Source organism: Triturus cristatus, chromosome 11 (assembly GCF_964204655.1).
Source record: "Triturus cristatus chromosome 11, aTriCri1.1, whole genome shotgun sequence".
Classification (NCBI taxonomy): Eukaryota; Metazoa; Chordata; class Amphibia; order Caudata; family Salamandridae; genus Triturus; species Triturus cristatus.
In genome coordinates, this window is record NC_140594.1 from 1,100,611,799 (window position 1) to 1,100,633,158 (window position 21,360).

Below are 21,360 nucleotides of genomic sequence, written 5' to 3' on the forward strand. Positions count from 1 at the left end.
TCCTAGCCTATGAAAAAATTGTGATGGAAGAGGTGTTGGAACTCCTCAACAAAAAGAAGTACATCAAGTACAACATCTCCAAGGACATGAAACAGGCCTTGCAATCACTGAACAAGAATCCTTTAATTGATTTGACCAACCTGTACTTGAACAACATCTCAGTTTGGAAGCGCTATATTGACGACGTGCTTATGGTATGGACAGGCACTGAACAAAGCTTAATGGAATTTAAATCATGGCTTAATACACGCACCTCTGACATACAATTCACCATGTCCCACAACAATGACACTATTGACTTCCTGGATATTACTATACAAAATGAGGATGGAAGATTACTCACCACACTGTACACCAAACCTACAGCGTGCAACACCACCTTGAAATACGATTCACACCATCCCAGATGCCTCCGGGACAACCTGCCTTATGGCCAATTTTTAAGATTACGATGTAACTGTTCCAAAAGATGTGACTTCTACAAAGAAACCGACATTCTTATACAAAAACTGCTGGACCGTGGATACCCTAAAGGCCTCCTGAAACGTTCACGTAAAAGGGCATGGTATCGACCCAGAGAGACTCTTCTGGAAATTCAACCACCTAAAGAAGACACTCAGAAATTGGTATGTGTAACCACCTTCAACAGACGCAGCCATGATATAAAGAAAGTCCTACTCAAGTATTGGAATCTTGTAAGCTCGGACATCGGGCTACAAGAAAAACACATGTTTGCTTTCAAAAGAGCTAAAAACATCAAAGACTATGTTGTAAGTTCCTATCTTGAAACTACGAAACCACGAGATCTGAGACAACAACTCAACTTACCACCACTAGCGGGACATTTTAAAAGCAGTACTTGCAAGGCCTGTGAATGCACACTAATTGGCTCATCTTTTCAACATCTAGGAAAGACATATCACATGAGACAACACAGTAACTGTAACAGTCACAACGTGATTTATGCCATTAGATGCCCCTGCGCAAAAATCTACGTAGGCCAAACTACCCAAAAGGTGAAGACCAGGGTCCTACAACACCAAAGCAGAATTAGCTGTAAGGTCCAGGGAGCTCCTTTAGTAGAGCATTTCTCCAAAAACAACCACAGTGCTGATGACCTACAATGGTGGGTAATAGAAAAGGCCACACTACACCCAAGGGGAGGCAGTATGCTCCAATTACTAAATTACAAAGAATGCAGATGGATCCATCTGCTAGACTCGGTAAAAAATGGGCTAAATGAGCAGGAGGAGACATATAGGCAAATGGTCAAACTGAAAAACCACACACACGGACATGACCACACCTATCCTTTACTTCCTGAACTATTCCCTAGCCCACCCCCCTTTTTTGCATGCACATACTTCACCTAATGTGCTTGTCAGGTTAAACTCAAGTATAAGAAAATAACATCATATTCTACATGTTTTTGATTCATATGTTTTAATTACTCACTAAACAGTGATGCAAATTTTTGCCCCAAAATGCTCTTGTTTACAAAATGCTGACCATGTTATTGATCAAGTCTTAAAATAATTCACGCTGTCCTTATGCACAATTTATTGACCAATTGTTTTTATAAACAGAATGTTGACTATGTCAAATATGATTCACACTGTCTTTACGCACATATGCCAAGCCAACTGCTTCCTATGTTAGGAGCCCAGGCACTTAGGTTCTACTAGTCATGCCCAAACTCTGGCAATTCCTGTTCACCAGTCACATGATCACATTCATGCCTTTATTTGAAATTGTACTTAAATTTTGAGATGTTTCATATTGGCTACCTTTAAGACCTTTTTCCTTCTTAAACTTAGAATCCTAATTGTATGCCATCTTTTGGCAAAGCATTCATAGATTTTGTACTTAATGTATAATGGCTAACGGCAAGACCGTTTTATCATCAAAGTGTTCCTACTAGCAAGTCTGAATTTCTGAATGTAAACTGTATGCATTTACTCTGTATACTTTTCATCAACACGACTCAGCTTCACCTGTCAACACCTTTAACTTTGCAATGAAATATGTTGATGCTGATTAACTCGAAGCTTGGTTTTGTCTCCATCAACGTGGTTTCATCATGAGAGGGGCCCTTCACAGTACATCCCACAGCTTGCAGCTGTAGCCTTTCATTTAGTTAATTACCGGCATGGGAGAACCTCAGGCACGTGACACCTGCTATAAATCACAGGCCCTTGTCTCAAGCTTCAGTATTCCACTGGACTGGGAGCTGACAAGATGTGCTTAACTACAGATTGCAGTAAGATTAAGTTAGAGGTCACCTGTATGGGCACTTTGTAATTCAAGTGCTGTAGCTTTTTAATAAATTAATCACACTCCTTTTAAATTATTTTTCACAGTAAATGATGTGACTGGCTTAAAATCCCAAATTTATTGAAAACATCATCCTTTTACCTCAAAAATCTTCAAGGTATGTTGTTTTAGGACACATACTTACCTAATTTATTCATAATACTAGTTTTTCATAATACCAGGAATTCTTTCACCTTTAGCATAGTAAATAGGAGTGTTTACAATTACATTAACTCTCCATAGACCACCGCTCTTCATTAAATGTTGCTGTTTCCAGGTGGCCTTTCCCCTGTATTAAGCCCTAATAATCCGTGGGAGTGTTTATAACCTTATTATCACTCCATAGGCCTCCTCCTGATTCACCAGGACTACAACTTTGACTGAGAAAAACTTCACGCCCTCAGATATTAACCAAAATCTGCGCTTGGGTAAGCTTTTCTACCCTCACAGAGAACAGTTCTTTTCTGCCTGATCTCTGAGCACACACCCTAAACTAGCTTTTATTCATTCCGTAGGCTGTATACCCATCTGCACTGTCCTGAGGAAGACCCGCCGTGACGCTTATTATATTTTGCGCAGTACACGGGGTCGAAACGTCGACGCACCCTTATATGTCTACACAATGCTTCTGATCACAGATTAATCCACATAGGATCTTGTAGCATATGTGAAAAACCATAAAGACATATCAAGAAATAATGTACCTTTCTATTCTATTTATTCACTTTTGCCGCATTTGAAATATATACTATTTATCATCACGTCACTTTATCACCACAAGTCACCAATATTTTGCTCTTTTGAACTTATGTATTACGACAGCCCATAATACTTTATTCCCTTAAATTACCAAAATGCGAACTTTTTATTGGTGTGTGTTTTTTTCCTCATTTATCTGATATCTGTTACATGTAATGAATATTGTTTGAACTTTCTAAAAGAAATTAGAAATTCCCGACAGAACCATTGTATTTATGTAATAGACTGTAGGTGTCAGCACACAAACTCCCATACCATGCCAGCAATGGCACCTAACAACCAGGATGAATGTTCACAATGACGTGATATGACTCACAGGGACAGCAGGGAAAATCACAGAAACAGCATCCAGACAAAGGCCCACAACAGCAATACCAATGCACTGATGCATATGCACAAACACAAACAGGCAAGCTCACACTGCTCATCTGTCACAGCATGTATGAGAGTGTGTCACAGTATCCCCAGGCAACTACACAACACATGAGGGGGGCTGAACCGCAGTGACACAGATGTGGAGACAGTGCCATACAAAAGTAAACCATCATTGGGACACCCTTAGTGGGCAATCAGGCATTGTGAGATGAGAGAGAGCACAAAAGGCACATGTGACACAAGCTGGAATGAACACCAACTAACACAGCAAGAGACTGACACACAACAGCACTACCCCCAGGGACCAGACATTGGGGTGACACAAGCATGCATGACACCTCCACTGTGATGACAAAGGCAGATGTTGTACAAACTGGGAAACCCAGACAAGTGTCCTGTTCCACAAACGTACATCACACATACACAAACACAAATCACTCAGCATGGCCCCTCATCCATGGACAAACAGGAGCTAGGGGACCATCCATGCAAACATTTACATCAGTCCAGCCTCAACACCACACACCCTGAACTGCAACAATGTGCATCTGTGAATCCCACATGGACAGGTGACATTGCACATGCACCCATGACAAACACATGAATGTTGGGAGCAACTAAGGTGCACAGACACATCACACAAGGACAGTTTACAACCCTGGGGAATGACAGACATACTGCACAGTATGCGGTACATGGCCATGACTTCAAAGCTCACGTAACCTTCAGAATACCTGCCACAGTCCCAGGACAATGCAGAAGCCAAGGAGAACCATAAGGCACACATGCTGACACCTGCCAACATTGCATCCATGAACCCGACACGTGGGAGCAGTCACACACACATACAAATGTGTCAATCCCTGAGAGGTACCACCTAGGGACAACTACATGATTTTGCAAATAAACAAGTGCCTTGGGGAACCCTGACTGTATCCCATCTGTGTCTGACAACATCATCACCACTCAGAACTGACAAATCCCAATGATGATACACCAATTAACAGTAGTGTGTCATGCACCCACACATCTGGTAGCCCATGGCAAAGTAGTGGGATGAACCCAGTACCACTCAGCAAGCATCAACAACAGGAACATATCAAGGGAACACTGCCTGTGTATGAACAGGGATGTGAACACACACACATGCTCATACAACACACACCATGGGCCCAGGCTATGTCACGGGACAACACACTTACTTGAAGGGACCCAACTCCTGTGGAAGCCCAGCTGTGCCAAACATAATCACAGCACCTCTCACTCATGTCTGCAGAACACTTGGTCAGTCAGCCATCAGTTACCACACAATGAAGGCTCTGGTCACAACAGCCTGGGTACGTGAGTCTCCCCTAAGTCATCTACACATATTCAAAACGTATGTCTAGCAAGTTGCAAAGAGGACCCAGTTGCTCCCATACCAATGATGCCCACACCTGTAGGTCCAGTGCTGATGCGCACAAAGTTTGTGGAATTGACAAAGTGGACAATGGGAAGCACATCATATGTGCATGGGTGCAAGCCAGAGATGTGACCATGCAAATGAAATGTTCACAGAGATGTCCACAAATAGTTGATCATGACACACCCAGGTAGCTGCAAAGGATGACATGGATACCCACCAGAATAGGATACACATCTCATGGACCACATGGAGTGCCTCACAGCAACACATCAGTATTCAACATTGGAAACCAAGCATTACAGGTGCAAGGGCATGTTAAACATCACCAACATAATGTACAGCTAAATCAAGTTCACAGGGATAAAGAAAAAAGCTTTATTCAGCATATTAAAAGTTAAACGTCCATTCAAACAAAAGGCCAATGGTCAGGCCATGTCCAAATGCCAAGGAGTGAACTAGAGTGACAACTGTCACACGTTGCTTGCCTGCACTGCTAAGGACCGGGGTCATCCCCTCGGAGGGGCATACATGGGAGCAGAACAGGCACCGCAGGGACAGGATCAGAGTGCAGCAGAAGGAGGCAGTGAAGAGGTGGTGGATGCAGGCGAGATACTTGCAACTGCAGTGCAGCTGACTGAAGTGGTGGGTGCTGTCACAACTGTGGGGCACAAGTCAGATGGGGTGGGTGCCAGCACAACTCCAGTGGACAGGTCAGATGGAGTGGATTGGGTCCCCAGAGCAGTGCCCAAGTCAGACGGGGTGGCAAGGGAAGGGGCCTGGGAGGGAGAGGTCTTGGAAGACTGCGGAGTGGTTGTGCATCTGCAAACCAGCCCCTGTGAGTGTGGTATCCTTTGTGCCAGGCACCGCACCCCCTGCCCCTGTGTCCCCTGCTGCCCTGAGTGAGGAGTCTGTGGACTTACTTAGACAGATCCATGTAGGGCAGACGTCGATGCTGAAGGTCCTACATGCACACACAAGTCTGTTGACACAACTGGTGTCGTTCATGGAGGGCATTTCCTCGGGCATGTCTGCCAGTCCATGGCCTCATTCCTGATGGCAGCAGTGTCCCTCCTCCAACAGTCCTGCACCCCTTCTACCCCTTCACCACCAACAATTCCTAGCAGCCTACCTGTCCGAAGCACACAAACACCCAAACCAAGGTCTAGATGTGCACACAAGCAAGCACAGGGGACTGATACCACCCTCTAGGTCGCTTGGCGCGAGCAGACAAGGCGTTATCTCAGGCGTAATGGTTAAGCATTTGTGACCACATACAATAATTTAATGACACCCCCACAAATGGACTTTACACTGGGTTTATCAAAAATATACCTCTTTTATAGAATCAGACTTATCACAAGACTCAATAACAGTTACACGGACCCACAATACTATTTGGTAAAAGAGTTCTTGGCTTAGCGTAGTTCTACAAAGTCTGCGCTTCGTTCCCGGCCGTACACTCAGTACGCGGTAGACTCTGTGGGGGAACGGGTCTCACACGCACTGCAGGCGCTCCAAGAAGGAGCGTACACCCTTACAGTGCGATCTGGCACAGTACCTTTATCTTTGGGGAAGTCGGCACGAAGGCTGCATGGGCATCCAGCGCGAGGTACGATGCAATGTCTTCCTGGCGATGCGTACTACGGTACGATTAGACCTTGGGTGTGCAGGCTCAGGGGTCGGTGCGTACGTACGGCACTTTCCAGCTTGTTGCGGCGTTTGCGCCGTACCATGCGAGGGTAATCTTGAATTTTGAACTGCAGGATGCGAACACTCGTACGCTCCACACAGGGGAGACGTACACGACCGCCACACGCGCCGCAACCTTCACAAGAGCAAGGAAGAGGAGCGTACGCTGGCAGTACGGTTCGCAGGGGGGATTCAAGCGATTGCGAGTCACAGTCCTTCCGTTACGGTGCGAGCTACGGCTCGTAGGGGCCAGATAGTCGTGTTGCTCAGGCTGGATGATACCTTCCTTTGCGGTGCGAGCTACGGCTCGTGGAGGGGCCTCAGTCACTTTGCTCGGGCCAGACAGCGGGTGCAAGCTTCAGGGGGGTACGCTTCGATCGGGAAGCGCACACAGCAGTTCTTCTTCAAGATGACAGGGAAAACGGTCCGTTTTCCCGAGCTCTCTCACGGCGGTGAAGTCCACTGGTCCTGGGACTTCGTTCAGGGGGCAAGCTCACTCACAAGCCCTTGGAGATCTTTTAGCACAAGTCAAATAAAAGTTTCTTTGGTCTTTTCTTCCTCTTCTTCAGCAGCAAGGCAACCACTGCAGGCCAAACCCCCAGGTCAGGGACAGTACTCCTCCATGCAGCTTTCCCGGTTCCTTCTCGTCGGACAGAGGTTTCTTCTTGGCAGGACAGGATCTAGTTTCTGAGGAGCAGGGCTCCTACATTTATACTACATTTCTTTTGTTCTCCCAGGCCAGGGGGTCCCTTGCCTAGTTCAGTCCAGTTCTGGAGCACTTTGTTGACGAGATGCAGGCTTCTTCTTTCAGGGTGCAGGGCAGAGTCATCAGACGCTCCACAGGGGGCGGAGCCGGCATTGTGATGGCAGAGCACAGTCCTATTCAGAGTCCAGGTGTACTCCTCCCACCCATCTACCTGTCAATCGTCCTATTCACCACCAGGCTACCTAGCCCTGCCCATCTGGGTTTCCCCAGCCCTGTCACTCACACAAGCCAGACAGCAGATACACATCACGCAGAGGCGGGCTGAAATGGTTAGACAAGCAAAGGCCAACTTTCTAAAAGTGGCATTTGCAAACGCAGAATATTAAAATAAAACTTACTAAAAGATGTACATTATTATTCTGAGTTCAGGCATACTAAACTCGATTCTCTACCATGTTCCCTGGACCTGTTAGGATCATAGGATGTAACAATCTTAACAGCCCATTCTGGCCTATGAGAACAGGGTAGCCTTACAATAGTGAAAAACTAAAATGGCTGTAATTCACTATTAGGACATGCCACACACCTCAGGGCTTGTCCTACCTTATGCTTACAATGCACCCTGCCCTTGGTCCTACCATAGGGGTGACTAACATAAAGTTAAGGGAAGGTTTTAGGGATTGGCAAGTGTGTGCACTTGCCCAGTTAGCATGTTAGTACCAGACTGCACGCAGGTTCTGCAGTGGCAGACCTAGACATATTTTACCAGGCCGCGTCTGTGGGTGGCACAACCAGTGCTGCAAGCCCACCAGCGGTATTAGTATTTACACGCCCTGGCACTCCTGGTGCACTTTACTGAGGTCTGATAGTAAACCAAACGAGCCAATTATGGAATCCAACCAACATATACATTTTACATAGGGAGCACTTGCACTATGGCACTAGTTGGCAGTGGCACAGTGCTCTGAGCGGCCAACACCATAAAAACACATGAGGCACAGCGACAAAAAGTGGAAGGGAGACTCACGCCAAGGTGCCAGGTCTAACACGTGTCCCCTCCAGCTGAAAAGTGGGGGAGAACAACCCTACCCCAGGGAGTTCCTCATCAGTAAGGCGGAAAAATCTGGACAGACCATCAGCATTGGCGTGATCTGTACCGGGGCGATGTTCCACCGTGAAATCCATACCCTGTAGGGAATTGGACCACCTCAAAAGCTTTGGATTCTCACCCCTCATATGCATCAACCATCTGAGGGGCCTGTGGTCTGTCTGAACCCGGAAGTGAGACCCAAGCAGGTATGGTCTTAGCTTCTTCAGTGCCCAGACCACAGCAAATGCCTCACGCTCAATAGCACTCCATCTCTGTTCCTGTGGAAGTAACCTCCTGCTAAGGAAGGCAACAGGTTGATCTAGACCCTCTTCATTAATCTGTGAAAGAACAGCCCCCACACCATGCTCTGAAGCATCTGTCTGAACGATAAACTCTTTGGAGAAGTTGGGAGCCAAGAGCACGGGCGCCGTGCACATAGCAGCTTTCAGGGCCTCAAAAGCTTTCTGACAGGTGTCAGTCCAAATCACTTTCCTGGGCTGCTTCCTAGAAGTCAGCGCTGTCAAGGGGGCAAGAATGTTGCCATACCCCTTGACAAACCTCCTGTAGTACCCGGTGAGACCTAAGAAGGCTCTCACCTCTGTCTGGGTTTTGGGCGACTCCCAATTCAGGATGGTTTCTATCTTGGGTTGAAGGGGCGCCACCTGGCCGCTCCTAACCTGGTGCCCCAAGTCCACCACGGAACCCTGCTCGATCTGGCACTTACACGCCTTGATCGTGAGGCCTGCCCTCCGCAGCACCATCAACACTTCCCAGAGGTGGCGCAGGTGTTCTTCCCAAGTGGAGCTGAACACTGCGATGTCATCCAGGTAGGCAGCACTGAACGAATCCCGTCCAGCCAACACCTGGTTGACCAACCTCTGGAAGGTGGCAGGGGCATTCTTCATCCCAAAGGGCATAACCCGGAACTGGTAGTGCCCATCTGGGGTGGAAAATGCTGACCTCACTTTGGCCCCCTCGGTCAAGGCGATCTGCCAATACCCATACGTTAAATCAAACGTGCTGAGGTAGTTGGCAGCCAATAGCCGATCTATGAGCTCATCAGCTCTGGGGATGGTGTGGGCGTCAGTCCTGGTGACTGAATTGAGTCCTCTGTAGTCCACACAGAACCGGAGTTCGGGTGTGGCTCCCGGCGCTGCAGCCTTTGGGACCAAGACCACAGGGCTGGCCCAAGGACTGCTGGAGGACTGAATTACCCCGAGTGCAAACATCTTGGAGACCTCCTCCTTGATGCATGTCCTCACCCTGTTAGTCACCCTGTAGGCCTTGTGCCTCATGGGTGTACTATCCCCAGTGTCCACATCATGGACGCACCAATCAGTGACACCGGGAACCAGGGAAAACAGATCAGAAAATTGCCCCAGCAATTGGCGGCAATCATTCTGTTACTCAGGGGTCAGGGCGGAAGAGAGGATGACACCATCCACTGACCCATCTTGCTCCTGGGCGGACAGGAGGTCTGGAAGAGGCTCGGTATCCTCTTCCATCCCAGCATCTGTTGCCAAGAGCATGCCCACTTGGGACCTCTCCAAGTGGGGCTTGAGGCGGTTGACATGTAGGACCCTTAAGGGGTTCCTAGGAGACTTCAGGCCCACCACGTAGGTAACAGGACTCTTGCACTCCACAACCTCAAAGGGACTGGTCCACTTATCCTGGAGCGCGCACGGCTCCACAGGGGCCAAGACCCACACCTTCTGTCCAGGTTGAAGCTCCACCAGAGTGGCATTCTGGTCGTACCACTGCTTCATCTCCTCCTCGCTGGCTTCCAGGTTTGCCTCAGCAAGTTGCCTGAATTGCCTAGTCTGATTCCTGAAGGCCAGCATGTAACTATATACATTCTGGGGAGGTTTCCTGGGAGATTGCTCCCAGCCTTTCTTGACCAGACTTAGAGGTCCTCTCACTGGGTGGTCGTACAGTAGTTCAAAGGGACTGAACCCTAGAGACTTCTGTGGCACCTCACGGTAAGCAAAGAGAAGGCATGGTAAGAGGACGTCCCACTTACGCCTCATGGGTCCTTCTAGGCCCATTATCATGCCTTTGAGGGTACGGTTGAATCTCTCAACCAACCCGTTTCCTTGGGGGTGGTAAGGTGTGGTGAATTTGTAGGTTACACCACACTCTTGCCAAAGGGATTTCATGTATTTGGATATGAAATCGGCCCCTCGGTCAGATACCACCTCTAGAGGGAATCCCACTCTGGAGAAAATTCCCATCAGTGCACGTCCCACCACGGGGGCCGTCACTGTCCTCAGAGGGATGGCTTCCGGGTACCGGGTGGCATGGTCCACCAGGACCAGGATGAACCTATTGCCCATGGCTCTCCTGGGGTCCAGTGGCCCTACAATGTCAATCCCCACTCGCTGGAATGGGGTACCAACCACAGGGAATGGGTGGAGTGGAGCCTTCTGCTGACTCCCACTCTTTCCACTTGCCTGGCAAGTCTGGCATGTCCTGCAGTGAGTGTCTGAACTCCTGCGCATTTGATGCCAATAAAAATGGGTGACAAGCCTTTCAAAGGTCTTGTCCTGCCCCAAATGCCCTGCCAAAAGCACATCGTGAGCCAGCCCCAGGAGGAAGGCATGAAGTCCTGGGGTACCACCAGGGCACGGGCTGACCCAGGCTCAGCAACCTTAGGCTCTGTATAGAGGAGGTCGTTCTCCCAGTAAATGAAATGTGACCCAGACTGATCACCTGCGGCCTGGTCTGCAGCCTGCTGCCGCACACCCACGAGAGAAGGGCATTATTTCTGCGCCTTACAAAAGTCCTCCCTGGAGGGGCCTCCTTCCTTCTGCCAATGGGTCAGCTCAGGCAGGTCCCCCAGTTCAGCTATCTGTTCCCCTGTAGGCTCCAGGGCATCTCCCTCAAGGTCTGCTGCCTCCTGGACCGTGGGAACTTCAGGGGCCGGCTTCCCACGCCCCCTGCTCCTTCTCTCTAAGGCTGGTTCCTGGGCCTCCCTCTCAGGCTCCAGGACCTCTTGAGCACCTCTACTTGCTGCCATAGATCGTGTGGTGACAAACACCCAATCCGACATACCCAACATCTCCAGGTGAGCACTCCGCTCCACCTTAGCCCAAGGTGAGCTCTCCAAATCGTTCCCTAACAGACGGGCATGGCGGGCCTCACAGCTACCTGAAGAGTACCAGAGACCCCCCCCCCACTCAAAGGGAACCTGAGCCACCTTGCAGTGACTCTCTGTGTTGTCAGCGGCAACAATGGGATAGAATGCTCCTGGGACAACCGGCTCTTGAGACACCCGGTGACACTTGACAGCTGTCACACTGGCTCCTGTATCTCTCAGAGCTTCCACTCTATGGCCGTTTATGGTCACCCACTGCTTGTACTTCTTAGTGTTCTCAGGCAGTTGGGTTTGGGGGACCACTTCACAGTCTCCTAATGAGACAAGGGACATCTCTGTGGGACCCCACCCACCTTGGACACCCATCTCCTCCCCCAAGGCTACACTAGCCACCTGCCGGGATGGAGCACCAGTGGGTGCTGGTTTACCATAGGAAAGACACTTTACATCAGAGGCAAAATGCCCTATGTTACCACACCTGTAACATTTCATGGGCCCCTTCTGAACAGGAGGATCTGTCGGGGCCCCTGTCGGTTTTGGGGGTGGGGGAGGCTGAGAACCTTTCCCTTGGTTCCCTAGGGGATTACTTTGGGGCCTTTTTGGGAACTCCCTCTGGTTACCCCTGTCCCCCCCACTCTTCTGCTGGGGACCCTGTCCACCTTTGGCGGAATCTCCCACTTGACCCTTGTGGACCCTGGTACTGACCCAGCGCTCTGCCTCCTCAGCAAGCTTCCTAGGGCTAGTCAGCCTACTATCAATCAGGTGCTGGTGCAGCTCAGGAAAACAATTACTGGACAAGTGCTCCCATGCCATTAAATCAAGAAGCCCTTGATAATTATCAACCTTGCTACCCTTTACCCTTTACCCAACCATCCAGTGCTCTGCAAAAAAAGTCACATACTCCACATACGTACTATTGGCAATCTTAGTGCAACCCCTGAACCTCTGCCTATACATTTCAGGAGTTAACCCATACCTAGCCATTAAAGCATCCTTCATATGGGGGTAAGAGTTATACACATCTGAGGGCAAATCTAGCAGTGTGTCCCGCCCTTCACTCAAGAACTACCCCCACAACCCCGCTCCCCAATCCTTCTCAGGGACCCGGTGAGAGGACATGGCTACTTCGTAGGCTTTGAACCACTGACCTATGTCATCATTTAAAAAAAATTCCTTCACTACATCTTTGGGTATGTACACTCTGGAATCTACCTGCACTGGGGGGGTGCTGCCACCAGAGGGAGTGCTTCCCAAGTCCTGGGCTTTCAACTCCAGCTCCCTCAATTTCATCTCATGCTCCATTTGGCTTCTCCTTTCTTCCATCTCTAGCCTTTTCCTTTCCATTGCCAGTTGTCCATTTAGTTTCGCCATCTCTACCTCATGAGCTCTGGTTTCCGTCCTGTCAGCCAACTCCTCTGGCGACAGGCCTCTGCCCAAGCTACCGATGCTCTCTGCCCGCTCAATTTCCTCCACCTCATCAGAGTCTTTTCTTGACTCCATCCAGGCCCTCAGCGCCTTGCAAAGATCTACTTTGAGCTTACATCCAACAGTGGGGACTTTGAATTTTCTGCAGAAGCCCTTCAGCTGGGCCTTGGTGTAGCTCTCTATTCTCTCTTCTTCCCATTCCACGTCTTCAGTTTCAGAGATGAGGTATGCTGCCCTTTCCACAACAACTGACCCAGGCATAATTTCTTTAACAACTGGCGATTTCCAGCAAAACGAAAATCAAAAAGTATGTGGCTACGTTATTGGTATGAACTCACTATGTGGTGTTTCAAAAAATTACTGTACATAAATCACAAATGCAAATTCAGAATCCTCACCGCTGACCACCAATGTTAGAATTCGGATTCTCTGGTTGGCACAGGTAGGTACCTGGGACAAGCAGAGAGTCCTTCTTCCAGTCAGGGTAAGGGGGCACACTGTAACAATAACCCCTGCTCACCCTATAGGTAGCTTGGCGCGAGCAGACAAGGCGTTATCTCAGGCGTAATGGCTAAGAATTTGTGACCACATACAATAATTCAATGACACCCCCACAAATGGACTCCACACTGGGTTTATCAAAAATATACTTCTTTTATAGAATCAGGCTTATCACAACACCCAATAACGGTTACACGGGCCCACAATACTATTTGGTAAAAGAGTTCTTGGCTTAGCGTAATTCTACAAAGTCTATGCTTCGTTCCCGGCCGTACGCGGTACACTCTGCTGGGGAACGGGTCTCACACGCACTGCAGGCGCTCCAAGAAGGAGCGTACACCCTTCGAGCGATCTGGCACAGTACCTTTTTCTTTGGGGAAGTCGGCGCGAAGGCTGCGCGGGCATCCAGCGTGAGGTACGATGCAAGCGATTGCGAGTCACAGTCCTTCCGTTACGGTGCGAGCTACGGCTCGTAGGGGCCAGATAGTCGCGTTGCTCAGGCTGGATGATACCTTCCTTTGCGGTGCAAGCTACGGCTCGTAGAGGGGCCTCAGTCACTTTGCTCGGGCCGGACAGCGGGTGCAAGCTTCAGGGGGGTACGCTTCGATCGGGAAGCGCACACAGCAGTTCTTCTTCAAGATGACAGGGAAAACGGTCCGTTTTCCCGCACTCTCTCACGGCGGTGAAGTCCACTGGTCCTGGGACTTCGTTCAGGGGGCAAGCTCACTCACAAGCCCGTGGATATCTTTTAGCACAAGTCAAATAAAAGTTTCTTTGGTCTTTTCTTCCTCTTCTTCAGCAGCAAGGCAACCATTGCAGGCCAATCCCCCAGGTCAGGGACAGTACTCCTCCATGCAGCTTTCCCGGTTCCTCCTCGTCGGACAGAGGTTTCTTCTTGGCAGGCCAGATCTAGTTTCTTAGGAGCAGGGCTCCTACATTTATACTACGTTTCCTTTTGTTCTCCCAGGACAGGGGGGCGCTTGCCTAGTTCAGTCCAGTTCTGGAGCACTTTGTTTTTTTGGTTTTTTTTGCGGCGCTATCTTATCGGGATGCAACCTATATAGTTCGATGGGAAGACCATTAGGACCCACCGCTTTACCCGATGCGATCGAGCGAGTGGCCAGAGCGATCTCATCTGACGACAACTTCGCCTCCATCAATACTGCATCAGCCTCCGATAGGGTTGGCAATGCAATGTCTCTAAGCAACAGATGAGAATCCTCCTCCGAACGCACAGATACCGGAGAGTATACCCCGCGGAAATATGCCGCGAAGCAGTCAACGATATCCACCGGGTCAGTCACATGCACTCCATCCATTCTCTCCACAACGGGCACCACCCTGCTCGCTCTCTCCTTCTTATCCAACCAAGCAATCAACTTTCCGGCCTTGTCCTCCACATCATACAGTCGTCCTTGCTGCTCTCTACTCATCCCTTTAGCGGCTTCCGTGACTAGCGCTCTATAATCTGATTGTTTGAGGCTGAGAACATGCACTTTCTCATCAGTAACTCCCCGCTCCAAGTCCTCCTCCATTTCAGCTATTTCAGTTTCCAGGCGAACCACCTCTGCTCTCTCGCACCTCTTAGCATGGGAGATAAGGGACAGGGCCTGCCCCCTGATCACCACTTTATAAGCCTCCCATAGGGAGACGGCCGACGGCACCGACCCCACATTATCATTGAAGTAGTGATCAGTGGACTTGACCAGCTCCGCGCGGATCTTAGGGTTACGTAGATACCAGGGGCTAATGGGTGCCACTCTCCCCTCTGCCTCAGGGACAACCTTCAGTTGCGACCATATAGTGGAATGATCAGAAATACCTCGGGCTAAATGACGCACCTCCCCAATCATCCCAGCCTGGATCGCTGGCATAAGCATGTGATCAAGTCTCGAGAGACTCCCATGGGCCCCCGAGTGAAAGGTATACTGCGCCTGACCCGGGTGCATCAATCTCCAGCAATCTACAAGTCCCAAAGTGTCCAAAAAGCCACCCAACCAGGCCTGAGCCCTAGGGAGATCCCTGGGGGGGTGACGGTCCTCCAACCCGGAGACAACGGCATTAAAGTCACCCCCCAACACCAAAACCCCCCCAGGGAGTCCCAGGACCAAACGCCCCAAATCAGCAAATGTAGCCGTCTGCAACCCCGGAGGCACATACACAGCGACGAGCGAGATAGTCCTACCCTCCCATCTCCCCACCAGTGCCACATAGCGCCCCCTATCATCGTGAAGCACCTCATCAACTTCCAATGGGAGAGAGGCCCTAACCAAAATGCCCACTCCCCTAGAGCCAGAAGTGAAACCAGAGTGAGCGGCAAGGTGGTAGCCCCTCCTATTTAGGGCATGGAAGGAGTTCCCAATCAAATGTGTCTCCTGCAGGAAAACAATGTCGGGCGAAATCCGCTTCAAGAACTGCAACACCACCCCGCGCTTGATCCTGTCCCCAAGTCCATTCACATTCCACGAAAGGATTCTAAATCCCCTACCCCCATCCCACTCCTGTGCATGATACCCACATCCCGGAAAGCACAACCCGGATAAGTCAGCAGAGAACTTCACATTGCCTTGCGAAACAAACAAACAATCCCCAACAACCCCCCTCCCCAACAATCCCCAAACCACAACTCCCCCCTCCCTGCACCCCTGCTTGAGCCCAAACAGCCCCCCCAACTCGCAGTGTGCCTGTCGCCCTAACACATACGACAAAAAGAACCCCAGAAGGAGGAAAGGACCCCAATAAGCTCCCCACAACCCCCGGGCATTTGGAGGGCATAGTGTGCCAATCTAGGGTCCAGTTGAGCCAAGGTACAAAACGTCACCAGTTCAGTCCATCACCAGGAACCAAGTTCTAATCCTGCTCCACCAAATCCCGTCCGCTCTCCGCCATCCGACTGTCTCGATCCTGTCCCCGAGGCAGGGCATCCAACCAGTCTCCAACCGCCTCCGGCCGGTCGAAAAAGTGGGAACAACCCTGGAACTCAACCCGCAGCCTCGCCGGGAATAACATCGCATATTTCAGCTCCATGTCCCTCAAGCGCCGTTTGACACCCAAAAAACCCAGCCGTTGTTTCTGGACCGCTTGCGTGAAGTCCGGGTAAAAGCTGACATTGGAGTTCTCAAACTTCAGCGGCCCGGCAACCCTCGACGCCTGAAGGATAGCATCCCTATCCCGAAAGTTAAAGAGTCGGGCGATTATAGGCCGCGGGGGAGCACCCACCTTGGGCGCACCACCCGGAATCCTGTGGGCCCACTCCACCGCAAAGAACTTGCTCAGTCCCTTAGGCGCGAGACGATTGGTCACCAGGTCCTCAACAAAGAGATCCGCAGCAGATTCCTCCGATCTTTCCGGCACTCCAATGATACGAACATTGTTCCGTCTAGCCCTGCTTTCAGAGTCCTCAAGTCGACGGTCCGTCAGATCACTGGCTAGCCGCAACCTACGGACCTCCGTCTGCAGGGCGGCCACATCCACAGTTAGACTCGACGCCGCTTAACTCAAGGAGTCGACCCGCTCGTTAGTTTTGGACAGGTCTGCCCTCACCAAATTCACATCGATCAGGACCGCGTCCAGTTTATGAGCCAGGGTATCAAACTGCTGACCCACAGCGGTCTTCATCTCCTCAATGGCGCCCATGACGTCCAGCAGGGTCAATTCTGACGATGGGCCGGAGACCTCCTTAGACCTCTCAGGCGATTTATGCGAGCCACCATGGGATCCCTTTGCCTGCGCATATTGATCCATGTTATTGACCTGGGTATAGGCACCCCTCCGGGTTGACTTGGGTTTCGACTTGTCTCCGTCTAGTCTCGCCGCCATCGTCCGGAGGCCACCAAGGCCGGCACCCGCCCGCACCAGGAAAAAAGGGGACCAGGTAGCTAATTCAATTGAGCACAGCCGTCTCCGACAGTCAGCCCATGTAGAATCCGAGAGTCAGGCCCGACACTTCGCCGTCCGCGCCCCTCTGAAACACCAGAGTCTCTCGGCCGATATCAGAGAGCAAGCTTGAAAACGAAAGTGAAAGTGCAGGGTCCGTGGCAGGGCAAGCCCAGCCAGCCGCTGTTGTTCACTTCGTACCCGGGCACTTCACCAGCTCGAGATCGGGACCAAGGCAAGAGCAGGCCGCAAACTTCGGAGTGCAACCATTCCGGGTCCCGGCGTCCGATCTGAATTCGGAAAACGGGTGACACCTCAGCGCAAGTTCATCTGCAAAAGCCCGTCAAATAAACCAGGATTAAGTCAGGATAGACGTGGGAGGTTGCGGAGGCCCTCGGGAGCCGTAAGCCTACGCGGCCATCTTGGTTGCGCGCTAGGCTCCTCCCCCCTGGAGCACTTTGTTGACGTGATGCAGGCTTCTTCTTTCAGGGTGCAGGGCAGAGTCACCAGACGCTCCACAGGGGGCGGAGCCGGCATTGTGGTGGCAGAGCAAAGTCCTATTCTGAGTCCAGGTGTACTCCTCCCACCCATCTACCTGTCAATCGTCCTATTCACCACCAGGCTACCTAGCCCTGCCCATCTGGGTTTCCCCAGCCCTGTCACTCACACAAGCCAGACAGCAGATACACATCACGCAGAGGCGGGCTGAAATGGTTAGGCAAGCAAAGGCCAACTTTCCAAAAGTGGCATTTGCAAACGCAGAATATTAAAATAAACCTTACCAAAAGATGTACCTTATTATTCTGAGTTCAGGTATACTAAACTCGATTCTCTACCATATTCCCTGGACCTGTTAGGATCATAGGATGTAACAATCTTAACAGCCCATTCTGGCCTATGAGAACAGGGTAACCTTACAATAGTGAAAAACGAAAATGGCTGTAATTCACTATTAGGACATGCCACACACTTCAGGGCTTGTCCTACCTTATGCTTACAACGCACCCTGCCCTTTGGCCTACCATAGGGGTGACTAACATGAAGTTAAGGGAAGGTTTTAGGGATTGGCAAGTGTGTGCACTTGCCCAGTCAGCATGTCAGTACCAGACTGCACGCAGGTTCTGCAATGGCAGACCTAGACATATTTTACCAGGCCGCGTCTGTGGGTGGCACAACCAGTGCTGCAAGCCCATCAGCTGTATTAGTATTTACACGCCCTGGCACTCCTGGTGCACTTTACTGGGGTCTGATAGTAAACCAAACGAGCCAATTATGGAATCCAACCAACATATACATTTTACATAGGGAGCACTTGCACTGTGGCACTAGTTGGCAGTGGCACAGTGCTCTGAGCGGCCAACACCATAAAAACACATGAGGCACAGCGACAAGAAGTGGAAGGGAGACTCACGCCAAGGTGCCAGGTCTAACACGTGTCCCCTCCAGCTGAAAAGTGGGGGAGAACTACCCTACCCCAGGGAGTTCCTCATCAGGAAGGCGGAAAAATCTGGACAGACCATCAGCATTGGCGTGATCTGTACCGGGGCGATGTTCCACCGTGAAATCCATACCCTGTAGGGAATTGGACCACCTCAAAAACTTTGTATTCTCACCCCTCATATGCATCAACATTCTGAGGGGCCTGTGGTCTGTCTGAACCCGGAAGTGAGACCCAAACAGGTATGGCACTGGTTGGCAGTGGCACAGTGCTCTGAGCGGCCAACACCATAAAAACACATGACGCACAGCGACAAAAAGTGGAAGGGAGACTCACGCCAAGGTGCCAGGTCTAACACTGACCCTCTGAATCATGGACACCCCAGTTGTACGTAATAACAAGCCACTCCCTAATGACACAGAGGCAGACACCTGGGGGCACATGTCACTAAGCACAACCTGTTATTTGATACACAGGAGTGGGATTACAGAGTGCTTCTAAAGCCCTTGAGGAGCCAAGACTGGCCAGGTCTACATGAAACAATGTTTGGCCCTGGACACTAGTCAGGTGGCTAAGCAAGTGTGACATACTTGATATACATACTCCTGAGGCCCCAAAATTGGAGTCCCCTGCTGCATGGGTTTGTTTTGGAATACCCCCGCCACATGTGGCGAGTCAGACCAGCAATTGGAACACATCTCAAGGACACACACAGATCACATGTCAGATCTCAGGCATTTTGTAAACAATTGACCCACCCATGAAACACACACCAGAGTCACAGGAACAGATGCTGTCCGGTAGATGAAGCATAGCTGACTGCAGGGACACAGTGCCCTAGTGACACAAGCAACAGACTGTAGGGGCCACACCTGTGGAACAGATGAGGAGGGTGCATCACACAATTGAGGGACCTGAGTATTGGAATACAAGACCTACGTAATGTGGAAGTGTGACCAGGCCAAAAGACTGCAATTGGCATGTCAGACATAGTACACAGATTAGGCATGGTTTTACCCCCTTCCTGCTGCTGCTGTTTGTTGACTGGGTGTGAGTGTTTGATTGGTTCTGATGCTCCGTCCATCACCACCCTCTTTTGTACCGCTGTCTGGCCTTCAGCTGCCTATCCAGGTCTGGGAAGATCACCGCCAGTATCCGGAGCATGTGGGGGGTCAGGATCCAGTGTCTGCCCCTCCTGCGCGGAGGTGACAGATTCAGCTGGACTCTAGCTATCCTCCGTGTCCAGCCCCGAAGGTCCTGCCACCTCTTCTGGCAGTTGCGGATCCAGCGCTTGTAGACCCCCACCGAACGAACAGCCCGGGCGATGGTCAGCCAGATCTCCTGCTTCTGGTGGGCATCAACCTGTGAGGATGGCAAAGTGAAAATTACATTGACACACATACCTCAGATTTGTGCAGCACACATTTGGATATACATATCATCATCACAAAGGGAAATGATTTACATAGGTAGTGCAACCATGGGGAACGAAAAATCACCTGCATGTCTGACATGTTAACAATGCCTGGATAGTTTAAGCATGCACCAATGCACTTTAGCAGCAGAACACCTGTTCATTACATGTACCTACACACTTTGGGTCATGAAAGTAGTCATTGAGAATGCTTGCCACTGGTGTACACACTGTTAGTCCGGCTAGTCAGAAAACATGCATAATTAGGAAGGCAGTGGACTGCACACTCACCAGCTACCCTGGTTTCCCATAGAGCTTGCTGTACTGTGGAAGGAGCCCGTCCAGCAGGGCCTGGTTCTCCTCCTCAGTGAAGGCTGGGGCCCTCTCCAGAGTACATGCCATAGCAGGAGCCAGAGGATGCAGAGACAGCAGCAGTGGTAGCAGGGATGTGGTCCAGTAACATGTAGTGCAGGCAAGTGAGCTTCCTGGGGGCCAGCCAGCCTTATATCTGTGCTGCAGAGGCAGAATCTGAGCCATGTGTCCAACACGGTTGCATTCTATGAATCTGGCCAATCCATTTAAATGTAAGACTCGTACACGCCATCCGCATCGTTCAAATCTTCACCTTCATGAAACACTTGAAATTGCAACATTGTTGTAGGCATCCAACTGAATTTCCAGTGCACAACTCGTACAAGTTTTGAATCCGCATCCGTCTCCATGACAGTCCGGTGCTAATGGGTGCGCCTGGCTCGTTCAACTGACTGTACAGCGCGTATTTTGGTAACACACATGCACCCGTCTCCATACGATTCAATGGCCAAGGCGTACGCCTGTCTCGGACCATGCCTGCCCGACGCATATGCATGATAGTCACCCGCGTCGGACCTCATAGCATTCAATGACAAATGGTACGCACGGCTCGGTCATGAACCGTGCAATGCGTACGCATTGTCACCTGCGACGGACCTCATTGCATTCAATGACAAAGCGTACGCACAGCTCGGTCATGAACCGTGCAATGCGTACGCATTGTCACCCGCGTCGGACCTCATTGCATTCAATGACAATACGTACGCACGGCTCGGTCATGAACCGTGCAATGCGTGCGCATTGTCACCCACGTCGGACCTCATTGCATTCAATGACAAAGCGTATGCACGGCTCGGTCCGGAACTGTGCAATGCATACGCATTATCACCCGCGTCGGACCTCATAGCATTCAATGACAAAGCGCACGCATGGCTCGGTCATGAACCGTGCAATGCGTACGCA